This window comes from Pristiophorus japonicus, unplaced genomic scaffold, assembly GCF_044704955.1.
Source record: "Pristiophorus japonicus isolate sPriJap1 unplaced genomic scaffold, sPriJap1.hap1 HAP1_SCAFFOLD_747, whole genome shotgun sequence".
Lineage (NCBI taxonomy): Eukaryota > Metazoa > Chordata > Chondrichthyes > Pristiophoridae > Pristiophorus > Pristiophorus japonicus.
The window spans coordinates 157,332-170,737 of record NW_027254663.1 but is presented as its reverse complement, the minus strand read 5'-3'; the positions used below and the strand labels follow the sequence as shown (position 1 = coordinate 170,737).

General features: G+C 47.0%; 1 pseudogene; it reads right to left on the bottom strand.

Moving 5' to 3' along the window:
• LOC139256598 (programmed cell death protein 4-like) overlaps positions 1-13,406 on the bottom strand; it is a 70,042-nt pseudogene that overhangs the window by 41,302 nt on the left and 15,334 nt on the right.

Genomic DNA, 13,406 nt, shown 5'->3' with positions numbered 1-13,406 from the left:
CGAGCTCTCCTGCCATGACTTAACCCTTAGATACACTTAATTTGGCGACAACAATGTTAACAGGTTACTTACTGATATAAAAAGAAAAAGAAAAGCTACTCACCAATCACCAGCCAATCACTTACCCCTTTGGCTGTGACGTCACCTTATGATTTCTTTCTACTACTTTTTTGCTTTTTCTCCCGGCTGGAGCTGCACCGGCTGGGCCTTTTGTAGGCCTCACCAACTCACGCTGCTCCCGCCTCTGACTGCCGCCGCCTCTCGGCCTTTATAGGCCTCACCACGCACCCCGGACTCCCGCCTCTCAGACTGCCACCGCCTCTCGCTGCCGCCGGGCCTTTATAGGCCTCACCACGCACCCCGGACTCCTGCCTCTCGGACTGCCGCCGCCTCTCGGCCTTTATAGGCCTCACCACGCACCCCGGACTCCCGCCTCTCAGACTGCCACCGCCTCTCGGCCTTTATAGGCCTCACCACGCACCCCGGACTCCCGCCTCTCAGACTGCCACCGCCTCTCGCTGCCGCCGGGCCTTTATAGGCCTCACCACGCACCCCGGACTCCCGCCTCTCAGACTGCCACCGCCTCTCGGCCTTTATAGGCCTCACCACGCACCCCGGACTCCCGCCTCTCAGACTGCCACCGCCTCTCGGCCTTTATAGGCCTCACCACGCACCCCGGACTCCCGCCTCTCAGACTGCCACCGCCTCTCGGCCTTTATAGGCCTCACCACGCACCCCGGACTCCCGCCTCTCAGACTGCCACCGCCTCTCGGCCTTTATAGGCCTCACCACGCACCCCGGACTCCCGCCTCTCAGACTGCCACCGCCTCTCGGACTGCCGCCGGGCCTTTATAGGCCTCACCACGCACCCCGGACTCCCGCCTCTCGGACTGCCGCCGGGCCTTTATAGGCCTCACCACGCACCCCGGACTCCCGCCTCTCAGACTGCCACCGCCTCTCGGACTGCCGCCGGGCCTTTATAGGCCTCACCACGCACCCCGGACTCCCGCCTCTCGGACTGCCGCCGGGCCTTTATAGGCCTCACCACGCACCCCGGACTCCTGCCTCTCGGACTGCCGCCGCCTCTCGGCCTTTATAGGCCTCACCACGCACCCCGGACTCCCGCCTCTCGGACTGCCGCCGGGCCTTTATCGGCCTCACCAACTCACGCTGCTCCCGCCTCTGACTGCCGCCACCTGCTGGGCCTTTTGTAGGCCTCACCAACGCCACAAACTCTCGCCTCTGACTGCGGGAGACACTTGGCCCGGATTGGCGATTGAGCCCACAGCAGGAACTCTACCCGGGAGCGGGAGAGGCTATATAGCTGATGGAGGAGTTGTGTTCTTGTATCGGAGGTGGAACTGGAGAAAGAGGGGAGTCCAGGGCTGACGACACGAGGAAGTGGTCAGAGATGGCCTTATCTGCGATTAACACCAATGGGAATAATGAGGTCATGAGAGACGGCAGGGTCGAGGGTGGAGAGGTTATCTTCTATCTGCTGCATAGAAAGGGCCTGCTGAAGTGAGTGTGGATGTCACAAACCAGTTCAATGTGGGAACATAGCCCACTGCACAAAACTGGGAATCTTACTCAAACAGGAAGCGGAAACGTATTATACTGGTGTTTAAAATCTGCAACGTCATTTTAGAAATATAAACAGTGTAAACAAAAGTTAGATGCAACAAAATAAAAATCATCATGATGTAACTGGTAGAGTGGACAAGGGAGAACCAGTGGATGTGATGCATTTGGACTTTCAAAAGGCTTTTGACAAGGTCCCACACAAAAAGATTGGTGTGCAAAATTAAAGCACATGGTATTGGGGGTAATGCACTGACGTGGATAGGGAACTGGTTGGCAGACAGGAAGCAGAGAGTCGGGATAAACGGGTCCTTTTCAGAATGGGAGGCAGTGACTCGTGGGGTGCTGCAGGGCTCAGTGTTGGGACCCCAGCTCTTTACAACATACATCAATGATTTAGATGAAGGAATTGAGTGTAATATCTCCAAGTTTGCAGATGACACTAAGCTAGGTGGCGGTGTGAGCTGTGAGGAGGATGCTAAAAGGCTGCAGGGTGACTTGGACAGGTTAGGTGAGTGGGCAAATGCATGGCAGATGCAGTATAATGTGGATAAATGTGAGGTTATCCACTTTGGTGGCAAAAACACAAAGGCAGAATATTATCTGAATGGCGGCAGATCAGTAAAAGGGGAGGTGCAACGAGATCTGGATGTCATAGAAACATAGAAAATAGGTGCAGGAGTAGGCCATTCGGCCCTTCGAGCCTGCACCACCATTCAAATAAGATCATGGCTGATCATTCCCTCAGTACCCCTTTCCTGCTTTCTCTCCATACCCCTTGATCCCTTTAGCCGTAAGGACCATATCTAACTCCCTCTTGAATATATCCAATGAACTGGCATCAACAACACTCTGCGGCAGGGAATTCCACAGGTTAACAACTCTCTGAGTGAAGAAGTTTCTCCTCATCTCAGTTCTAAATGGCCTGCTCCTTATCCTAAGACTATGTCCCCTGGTTCTGGACTTCCCCAACATCGAGAACAATCTACCCGCATCTAACCTGTCCAGTCCCGTCGAATCTTGTATGTTTCTATGAGATCCCTTCTCATCCTTCGAAACTGCAGCATATAAAGGCCCAGTTGATCCAGTCTCTCCTCATATGTCAGTCCAGCCATCCTGGGAATCAGTCTGGTGAACCTTCGCTGCACTCCCTCAATAGCAAGAACGTCCTTCCTCAGATTAGGAGACCAAAACTGAACACAATATTCCAGGTGAGGCCTCACCAAGGCCCTGTACAACTGCAGTAAGACCTCCCTGCTCCTATACTCAAATCCCCTAGCTATGAAGGCCAACATACCATTTGCCTTCTTCACCGCCTGCTGTACCTGCATGCCAACTTTCAGTGACTGATGAACCATGACACCCAGGTCTCATTGCACCTCCCGTTTTCCTAATCTGCCACCATTCAGACAATATTCTGTCTCTCTGTTTTTGCCACCAAAGTGGATAACCTCACATTTATCCACATTATACTGCATCTGCCATGCATTTACCCACTCACCTAACCTGTCCAAGTCACCCTGCAGCCTCTTAGCGTCCCCCTCACAGCTCACACCGCCACCCAGTCATCTGCAAACTTGGAGATATTACACTCAATTCCTTCGTCTAAATCATTGATGTATATTGTAAAGAGCTGGGGTCCGAGCACTGAGCCCTGCGGCACCCCACTAGTCACTGCCTGCCATTCTGAAAAGGACCCGTTTATCCCGACTCTCTGCTTCCTGTCTGCCAACCAGTTCTCTATCCACGTCAGTAATTACCCCCAATACCATGTGCTTTAATTTTGCACACCAATCTCTTGTCTGGGACCTTGTCAAAAGCCTTTTGAAAGTCCAAATACACCACATCCACTGGTTCTCCCTTGTCCACTCTACTAGTTACATCCTCAAAAAATTCCAGAAGATTTGTCAAGCATGATTTCCCTTTCATAAATCCATGCTGACTTGGATCGATCCTGTCACTGCTTTCCAAATGCGCTGCTATTACATCTTTAATAATTGATTCCAACATTTTCCCCACCACTGATGTCAGGCTAACAGGTCTATAATTACCCGCTTTTGGTTTGTTAAGTGGGAGACCTTTAAGGGTTAATCCCTTTTAAACCATTTCAAGGTTGGTGTAAATTACTAGTGACAATTTCTAGTAGCTTCTAAAGGTAAAATAAGATTACAAGTTTAAGTAAAGTTTACGTAAAACTGAAATATGAAACAGATAGGATTCTTGTAGGTTTAAGCAGAGACAAACCAGCAAGCTAGCTTAGTTAATTGGCCAGCTAGTAAAAACTGGTTCCCTAAACAGGCCAGTGGTGAGTCAGCTAGAAAAAGTATAAAAAGAGAGGGCATGGCCCAGACTTGCTCGGAGTGCAGCTGCAGGTCAGAGTGCAAAGGTAAAAGTTTGGTAAGTGGGAGAGTTCGGGTAAGTGGGAGTGGGAGGTGTTGCTTTGTCTTGTTTTCCCCACCAGTGCTGACTCCCCAACCTGGGAGGAAAAGAAAACGAAGTGTGATGTCACAGCAAGAGGGTAAGTGATTGGCTGGTTGATTGGTGAGTAGTTTTTCTTTTTTCCTTATCTTGTCAGTAAGAACCCTTTGGCATTGTTGCCAAATTAGGTTATGTTAAGGGTTAAGTCATGGCAGGAGAGCCCAGACCCGTGTCATGCTCCTCCTGTGCCTTATGGGAAATCAGGGACGCTTCCAGTGTCCCTGACAACTGTGTGTGCAGGAAGTGTATCCAGCTGCAGCTCCTGTTAGACCGCATGGCGGCTCTGGAGCTGCAGGTGGATTCACTCTGGAGCATGCGCGATGCTGAGGATGACGTGAATAGCACGTTCAGTGAGTTGGTCACACCGCAAGTAAAGGTTACAAAGGCAGATAGGGAGTGGGTGACCACCAGGCAGAGCAGGAGTAGGTAGGTAGTGCAGGGGTCCCCTGCGGTCATCTCCCTGCAAAACAGTTATACCGCTTTGGATATTGTTGGGAGAGATGGCTCACTAGGGGAGGGCAGCAGCAGCCAAGTTCATGGCACCGTGGCTGGCTCTGCTGCACAGGAAAAAGAGTGAGAGCGCAAAAGTTATAGGGGATTCAATTGTAAGGGGATAGATAGGCGTTTCTGCGGTCGCAACCGAGACTCCAGGATGGTATGTTGCCTCCCTGGTGCAAGGGTCAAGGATGTCTCGGAGCGGGTGCAGGACATTCTGAAAAGGGAGGGTGAACAGCCAGTTGTCGTGGTGCACATTGGTACCAACGATATAGGTAAAAAATGGGATGAGGTCCTACAAGCTGAATTTAGGGAGCTAGGAGTTAAATTAAAAAGTAGGACCTCAAAGGTAGTAATCTCAGGATTGCTACCAGTGCCACGTGCTAGTCAGAGTAGGAATCGCAGGATAGCCAAGATGAATACATGGCTTGAACAGTGGTGCAGAAGGGAGGGATTCAAATTCCTGGGGCATTGGAACCGGTTCTGGGGGAGGTGGGACCAGTACAAACCGGACGGTCTCCACTTGGGCAGAACCGGAACTAATGTCCTCGGGGGAGTGTTTGCTAGTGCTGTTGGGGAGGGGTTAAACTAATATGGCAGGGGGATGGGAACCTAAGCAGGGAGACAGAGGGAAATAAAATGGGGGCAGAAGCAAAAGATAGAAAGGAGAATAGTAAAAGTGGAGGGCAGAGAAACCCAAGGCAAAAATCAAAAAGGGCCACATTGCAGAAAAATTCTAAAGGGACAAAGAGTGTTAAAAAGACAAGCCTGAAAGCTCTGTGCCTCAATGTGAGGAGTATTCGTAATAAGGTGGACGAATTAACTGCGCAGGCAGCTATTAACGATTATGATATAATTGGGATTATGCAGACATGGCTCCATGGTGACCAAGGCTGGGAACTCAACATCCAGGGGTATTCAACATTCAGGAAGGATAAACAGACAGGAAAAGGAGGCGGGGTATCATTGCTGGTTAAAGAGGAGATTAACGCAATAGTAAGAAAGGACATTAACTTGGATGATGTGGAATCGGTATGGGTGGAGCTGTGAATACCAAAGGGCAGAAAACGCTAGTCGGAGTTGTGTACAGACCACCAAACAGTAGTAGTGAGATTGGGGACAGCATCAAACAAGAAATTAGGGATGTGTGCAATAAAGGTACAGCAGTTATCATGGGCGACTTTAATCTACATATTGATTGGGCTATCCAAACTGGTAGCAATGCGGTGGAGGATTTCCTGGAGTGTATTAAAGATGGTTTTCTAGACCAATATGTCGAGGAACCAACAAGAGAGCTGGCCATCCTAGACTGGGTGATGTGTAATGAGAGAGGACTAATTAGCAATCTTGTTGTGCGAGGCCCCCTGGGGAAGAGTGACCATAATATGGTAGAATTCTTTATTAAGATGGAGAGTGACACAGTTAATTCAGAAACTAGGGTCCTGAACTTAAGGAAAGGTAACTTCGATGGTATGAGACGTGAAGTGTCGAGGATAGACTGGAAAATGATATTTAAAGGGTTGACGGTGGATAGGCAATGGCAGACATTTATAGATTACATGGATGAACTTCAACAATTGTACATCCCTGTCTGGAGTAAAAATAAAATGGAGAAGGTAGCTCAACTGTGGCTAACAAGGGAAATTAAGGCTAGTGTTAAATCCAAGGAAGGGGCATATAAATTGGCCAGAAAAAGCAACAAACCTGAGGACTGGGAGAAATTTAGAATTCAGCAGAGGAGGACAAAGGGTTTAATTAGGAAGGGGAAAATAGAGTATGAGAGGAAGCTTGCAGGGAACATAAAAACTGACTGCAAATTCTATAGATATGTGAAGAGAAAAAGATTAGTGAAGACCAACATCGGTCCTTTGCCGTCAGTATCAGTTGAATTTGTAATGGGGAACAAAGAAATGGCAGACGAATTGATCAAATACTTTGGATCAGTCTTCACTAAGAAAGCCACAAATAACAAGAACATAAGAATTAGGAACAGGAGTAGCCATCTAGCCCCTCGAGCCTGCTCTGCCATTCAATAAGATCATGGCTGATCTGGCCGTGGACTCAGCTCCACTTACCCGCCCGCTCCTCGTAACCCTTAATTCCATTATTGGTTAAAAATCTATCTATCTGTGACTTGAATACATTCAATAGCTAGCCTCAACTGCTTCCTTGGGCAGAGAATTCCACAGATTCACAACCCTCTGGGAGAAGAAATTCCTTCTCAACTCAGTTTTAAATTGGCTCCCCAGTATTTTGAGGCTGTGCCCCCTAGTTCTAGTCTCCCCAACCAGTGGAAACAACCTCTCGGCCTCTATCCCTTTCATTATTTTAAATGTTTCTATAAGATCACCCCTCATCCTTCTGAACTCCAACGAGTAAAGACCCAGTCTACTCAATCTATCATCATAAGGTAACCCCCTCATCTCCGGAATCAGCCGAGTGAATCGTCTCTGTACCCCCTCCAAAGCCAGTATGTCCTTCCTTAAGTAAGGTGACCAAAACTGCACGCAGTACTCCAGGTGCAGCCTCACCAATACCCTATACAGTTGCAGAAGGACCTCCCTGCTTTTGTACTCCATCCCTCTCGCAATGAAGGCCAACATTCCATTCGCCTTCCTGATTACCTGCTGCACCTGAAAACTAACTTTTTGGGATTGATGCACAAGGACCCCCAGATCCCTCTGCACTGCAGCATGTTGTAATTTCTCCCCATTCAAATAATATTCCCTTTTACTGTTTTTTTCCCCTAAGGTGGATGACCTCACACCTTCCGACATTGTATTCCATCTGCCAAACCTTAGCCCATTCGCTTAACCTATCTAAATCTCTTTGCAGCCTCTGTGTCCTCTACACAACCCGCTTTCCCACTAATCTTTGTGTCATCTGCAAATTTTGTTACACTACACTCTGTCCCCTCTTCCAGGTCATCTATGTATATTGTAAACAGTTGTGGTCCCAGCACTGATCCCTGTGGCACACCACTAACCACCGATTTCCAACCCGAAAAGGACCCATTTATCCTGACTCTCTGCTTTCTGTTAGCCAGCCAATTCTCTATCCATGCTAATACATTTCCTCTGACTCCGTGTACCTTTATCTTCTGCAGTAACCTTTTGTGTGGCATCTTATCGAATGCCTTTTGGAAATCTAAATACACCACATCCATCGGTATACCTCTATCCACCATGCTCGTTACATCCTCAAAGAATTCCAGTAAATTAGTTAAACATGATTTCCCCTTCATGAATCCATGCTGCGTCTGCTTGATTGCACTATTCCTATCTACATGTCCCGCTATTTCTTCCTTAATGATAGTTTCAAGCATTTTCCCCACTACAGATGTTAAACTAACCGGCCTATAGTTACCTGCCTTTTGTCTGCCCCCTTTTTTAAACAGAGGCATTACATTAGCTGCTTTCCAATCCACTGGTACCTCCCCAGAGTCCAGAGAATTTTGGTAGATTATAACAAATGCGTCTGCTATAACTTCCGCCATCTCTTTTAATACCCTGGGATGCATTTCATCAGGACCAGGGGACGTGTCTACCTTGAGTCCCATTAGCCTGTCCAGCACTACCCCCTAATGATAGTGATTGTCTCAAGGTCCTCCCTTCCCACATTCCTGTGACCTGCAATTTTTGGCATGGTTTTTGTGTCTTCCACTGTGAAGACCGAAGCAAAATAATTGTTTACGGTCTCGGCCATTTCCACATTTCCCATTATTAAATCCCCCTTCTCATCATCTAAGGGACCAACATTTACTTTAGTCACTCTTTTCCGTTTTATATATCTGTTTTTATGTTTTGCGCAAGTTTACCTTCGTAATCTATCTTTCCTTTCTTTATTGCTTTCTTAGTCATTCTTTGTTGTTGTTTAAAATTTTCCCAATCTTCTATTTTACCACTAACCTTGGCCACCTTATACGCATTGGTTTTTAATTTGATACTCTCCTTTATTTCCTTGGTTATCCACGGCTGGTTATCCCTTCTCTTACCGCCCTTCTTTTTCACTGGAATATATTTTTGTTGAGCACGATGAAAGAGCTCCTTAAAAGTCCTCCACTGTTCCTCAATTGTGCCACCGTTTAGTCTGTGTTTCCAGTCTACTTGAGCCAACTCATCCCACTGTAGTCCCCTTTGTTTAAGCATAGTACGCTCGTTTGAGACACTACTTCCTCACACTCAATCTGTATTACAAATTCAACCATAATGTGATCACTCATTCCGAGAGGATCTTTTACTAGGAGATCGTTTATTATTCCTGTCTCATTGCACAGGACCAGATCTAAGATAGCTTGCTCCCTTGTAGGTTCTGTAACATAGTGTTCTAATAAACAATCCCGTATGCATTCTCTGAATTCCTCCTCCAGGCTACCCCGTGCGATTTGATTTGACCAATCGATATGTAGGTTAAAATCCCCCATGATTATTGCCGTTCCTTTTTCACATGCCTCCATCATTCCCTTGATTATTGCCCGCCCCACCATGAAGTTATTATTTGGGGGCCTATAAACTACGCCCACCAGTGACTTTTTCCTCTTACTATCTCTAATCTCTACCCACAATGATTCAACATTTTGTTCATTAGAGCCAATATCATCTTTCACAACTGCCCTGATATCATCCTTTATTAACAGAGCTACCCCACCTCCTTTCCCTTCTTGTCTATCTTTTCAAATCGTCAGAGACCCCTGAATGTTTAATTCCCAGTCTTGGCCACCCTGCAACCACGTTTCTGTAATGGCCACCAAATCATACCCATTTGTAATGATTTGTGCCCTCAACTCATTTACTTTATTTCGAATGCTGCATGTGTTTAGGTAGAGTGTTTTAATACTAGTTTTTAAACCACGATTTCTAGTTTTGACCCCTCCTGCAGCTCCTTTATATTCAGTGGCCCTTTTTGTTTTTTGCCTTGGGTTTCTCTGCCCTCCACTTTTACTCATCTCCTTTCTGTCTTTTGCTTTTGTCTTCTTTTTGTTTCCCTCTGTCTCCCTGCATTGGTTCCCATCCCCCTGCCATATTAGTTTAACTCCTCCCCAACAGCACTAGCAAACACTCCCCCTAGGACATTGGTTCCGGACCTGCCCAGGTGCAGACCGTCCGGTTTGTACTGGTCCCACCTCCCCCAGAACCTGTTCCAATGTCCCAGGAATTTGAATCCCTCCCTGCTGCACCACTGCTCAAGCCACGTATTCATCTGAGCTATCCTGTGATTCCTACTCTGACTAGCACGTGGCACTGGTCGCAATCCTGAGATTACTACTTTTGAGGTCCAACATTTTAATTTAGCTCCTAGCTCCTTAAATTCGTCTCGTAGGACCTCATCCCATTTTTTACCTATATCGTTGGTACCAATGTGCACCACAACAACTGGCTGTTCACCCTCCCTTTTCAGAATGTCCTGCACCCGCTCCGAGACATCCTTGACCCTTGCACCAGGGAGGCAATATACCAACACAATAACCTTCCGGAAATACTCGGGGTTCGAGGGTCTAACGAGAAGGAGGAACTGAAGGAAATCCTTATTAGTCAGGAAATTGTGTTCGGGAAATTGATGGGATTGAAGGCCGATAAACCCCCAGGGCCTGATAGGCTGCATTGGTGATCATTTTCCAACATTCTATTGACTCTGGATCAGTTCCTATGGACTGGAGGGTAGCTAATGTAACACCACTTTTTAAAAAAGGAAGGAGAGAAAACAGGGAATTATAGACCGGTTAGCCTGACATCAGTGTTGGGGAAAATGTTGGAATCAATTATTAAAGATGAAATTGCAGCGCATTTGGAAAGCAGTGACAGGATTGGTCCTCGTCAGCATGGATTTATGAAAGGGAAGTCATGCTTGACAAATCCCCTAGAATTTTTTGAGGATGTAACTAGTAGAGTGGACAAGGGAGAACCAGTGGATGTGGTGTATTTGGACTTTCAAAAGGCTTTTGACAAGGTCCCACACAAGAGATTGGTGTGTAAAATCAAAGCACATGGTATTGGGGGTAATGTATTGACGTGGATAGAGAACTGGTTGGCAGACAGGAAGCAGAGAGTGGGAATAAACGGGTCCTTTTCAGAATGGCAGGCAGTGACTAGTGGGGTGCCGCAGGGCTCAGTGCTGGAACCCCAGATATTTACAAAATACATCAATGATTTAGATGAAGGAATTAAATGTAATATCTCCAAGTTTGCAGATGACACTAAACTGGGTGGCGGTGTGAGCTGTGAGGAGGATGCTAAGAGGCTGCAGGGTGACTTGGACAGGTTAGGTGAGTGGGCAAATACATGGCAGATGCAATATAATGTGGATAAATGTGAGGTTATCCATTTTAGTGGCAAAAACAGGAAGACAGATTATCTGAATGGTGACAGATTAGGAAAAGGGGAGGTGCAACGAGACCTGGGTGTCATGGTACATCAGTTATTGAAGGTTGGCATGCAGGTACAGCAGGCGGTGAAGGCGGCAAATGGCATGTTGGCCTTCATAGCGAGGGAATTTGAGTATAGGAGCAGGGAGGTCTTACTGCAGTTGTACAGGGCCTTAGTGAGGCCACACCTGGAATATTGTGTTCAGTTTTGGTCTCCTAATCTGAGGAAGGATGTTCTTGCTATTGAGGGAGTGCAACAAAGATTCACCAGACTGATTCCCAGGATGGCAGGACTGACATATGAGGAGAGACTGGATCGACTGGGCCTGTTATCACTGGTGTTTAGAAGGATGAGAGGGGATCTCATAGAAACATATAAAATTCTGACGGGACTGGACAGGTTCGATGTGGGAAGAATGTTCCCGATGTTGGGGAAGTCCAAAACCAGGGGACATAGTCATCGGATAAGGGGTAAGCCATTTAGGCCTGAGATGAGGAGAAACTTATTCACTCAGAGAGTTGTTAATCTGTGGAATTCCCTGCCACAGAGAGTTGTTGAGGTCAATCCATTGGATTTATTCAAGAGGGAGTTAGATGTGGCCCTTACGGCGAAAGGGATCAAGGGGTATGGAGAGAAAGCAGGAAAGGGGTACTGAGGGGAATGATCAGCCATGATCTTATTGAATGGCGGTGAAGGCTCGAAGGGCCGAATGGCCTACTCCTGCACCTATTTTCTATGTTTCTATGCATTGGCAGGAGTTCTCCCACAGACAAGTTTGAAAAGCACTGGAGGGAGATGCATCCTCTGTTGTGAGGAGTGTATGCGGATACCCGGCAAAGAGTGAAGCTTGAGCAACTCAGTCCCGACTCAGAGACTGCTGGAACCATGAGCTCTGGCTCTGTGGCCGGTGGGACGCACCTCATCTCCGACCTTACCAAGATGCCCGTTTATCTCTCCGCCTTCAGTTCTGAAACATTAACCTGCCCTTAACATGCTGGCCGAGCTGTGGATTTTCAGTATTTGCAGTAATTCCCATGAAGCACAATGCTAGTGGACTTTATCGTGCGCAGAAGGCTGCACTTGGGGACACGAGCTGAGGGGGTTGATGAATCGCAGTGTGCGTGTGATTAAGGTATAAATCAGAATCTTTCCCCAATACAGGGAACGCCTGTGAAGAGCTTGTTTTTACCTGTGGTGCCTCAGGTGTATCCAGAATCAGATCAGGCAGATCCTTCAACATCCGATCAAAGGCCTTGGCGACGTCGGCGGCTGTAAGGATCTTCCCCAGGAGGTCAGACAGAAGCCGGGATGTCAGCTCGCGATGGCTCGCCTGATCTTCCAACGCCAGCGAGACAGCGAGAGAAGGAACCTCGTGCTTCCTGATCCCCCAGATTCAACTCCTGCAGCAGGGTCTGAACACACACAATATAGTTAACCACACGTGTAATGTAATGCAGGGTCTGAACATACACATTATAGTTAACCACACGTGTAATGTAATGCAGGGTCTGAACATACACATTATAGTTAACCACACGTGTAATGTAATGCAGGGTCTGAACATACACGTTATAGTTAACCACACGTGTAATGTAATGCAGGGTCTGAACACAATATAGTTAACCACACGTGTAATGTAATGCAGGGTCTGAACATACACATTATAGTTAACCACACGTGTAATGTAATGCAGGGTCTGAACATACACATTATAGTTAACCACACGTGTAATGTAATGCAGGGTCTGAACATACACATTATAGTTAACCACACGTGTAATGTAATGCAGGGTCTGAACATACACATTATAGTTAACCACACGTGTAATGTAATGCAGGGTCTGAACATACACATTATAGTTAACCACACGTGTAATGTAATGCAGGGTCTGAACACAATATAGTTAACCACACGTGTAATGTAATGCAGGGTCTGAACATACACATTATAGTTAACCACACGTGTAATGTAATGCAGGGTCTGAACACAATATAGTTAACCACACGTGTAATGTAATGCAGGGCCTGAACACATTATAGTTAACCACACGTGTAATGTAATGCAGGGCCTGAACATGTGAATGTAGGTGGAAGAATCATGAAAGGGTTAATAAAATGGTTCTAGGAATCAATAAGAAAATAAGAACAGACAGACTTGGTTTCCCGTGAGAAAGTAGTGGACAAAGTAGCTTGTGTGACCATCACTGATAAACAAGGGTTTATGGCCATGACTTGATAAGGTGCACATTTGCTTCGCGTGATTAAGCTGGGCTATCCTACCACGTAGGAGGTTTTGGTGTCCCTGAGCAATTCTGCTTGTTGCAATTCCGTTCGTAAAAGCATAAAGTGTTCTAAAGATAAACAGGCTGTCAATCCATGAAGCCCCAGTAACACACTGTGATTGATGAAGTGGGCCATACCTCCTCTAGTTTGTAAGAATAAAAAGGATGCGTCTGTGAGGATAGGCAGACCTTTTGTCTGCCTGCCCCGG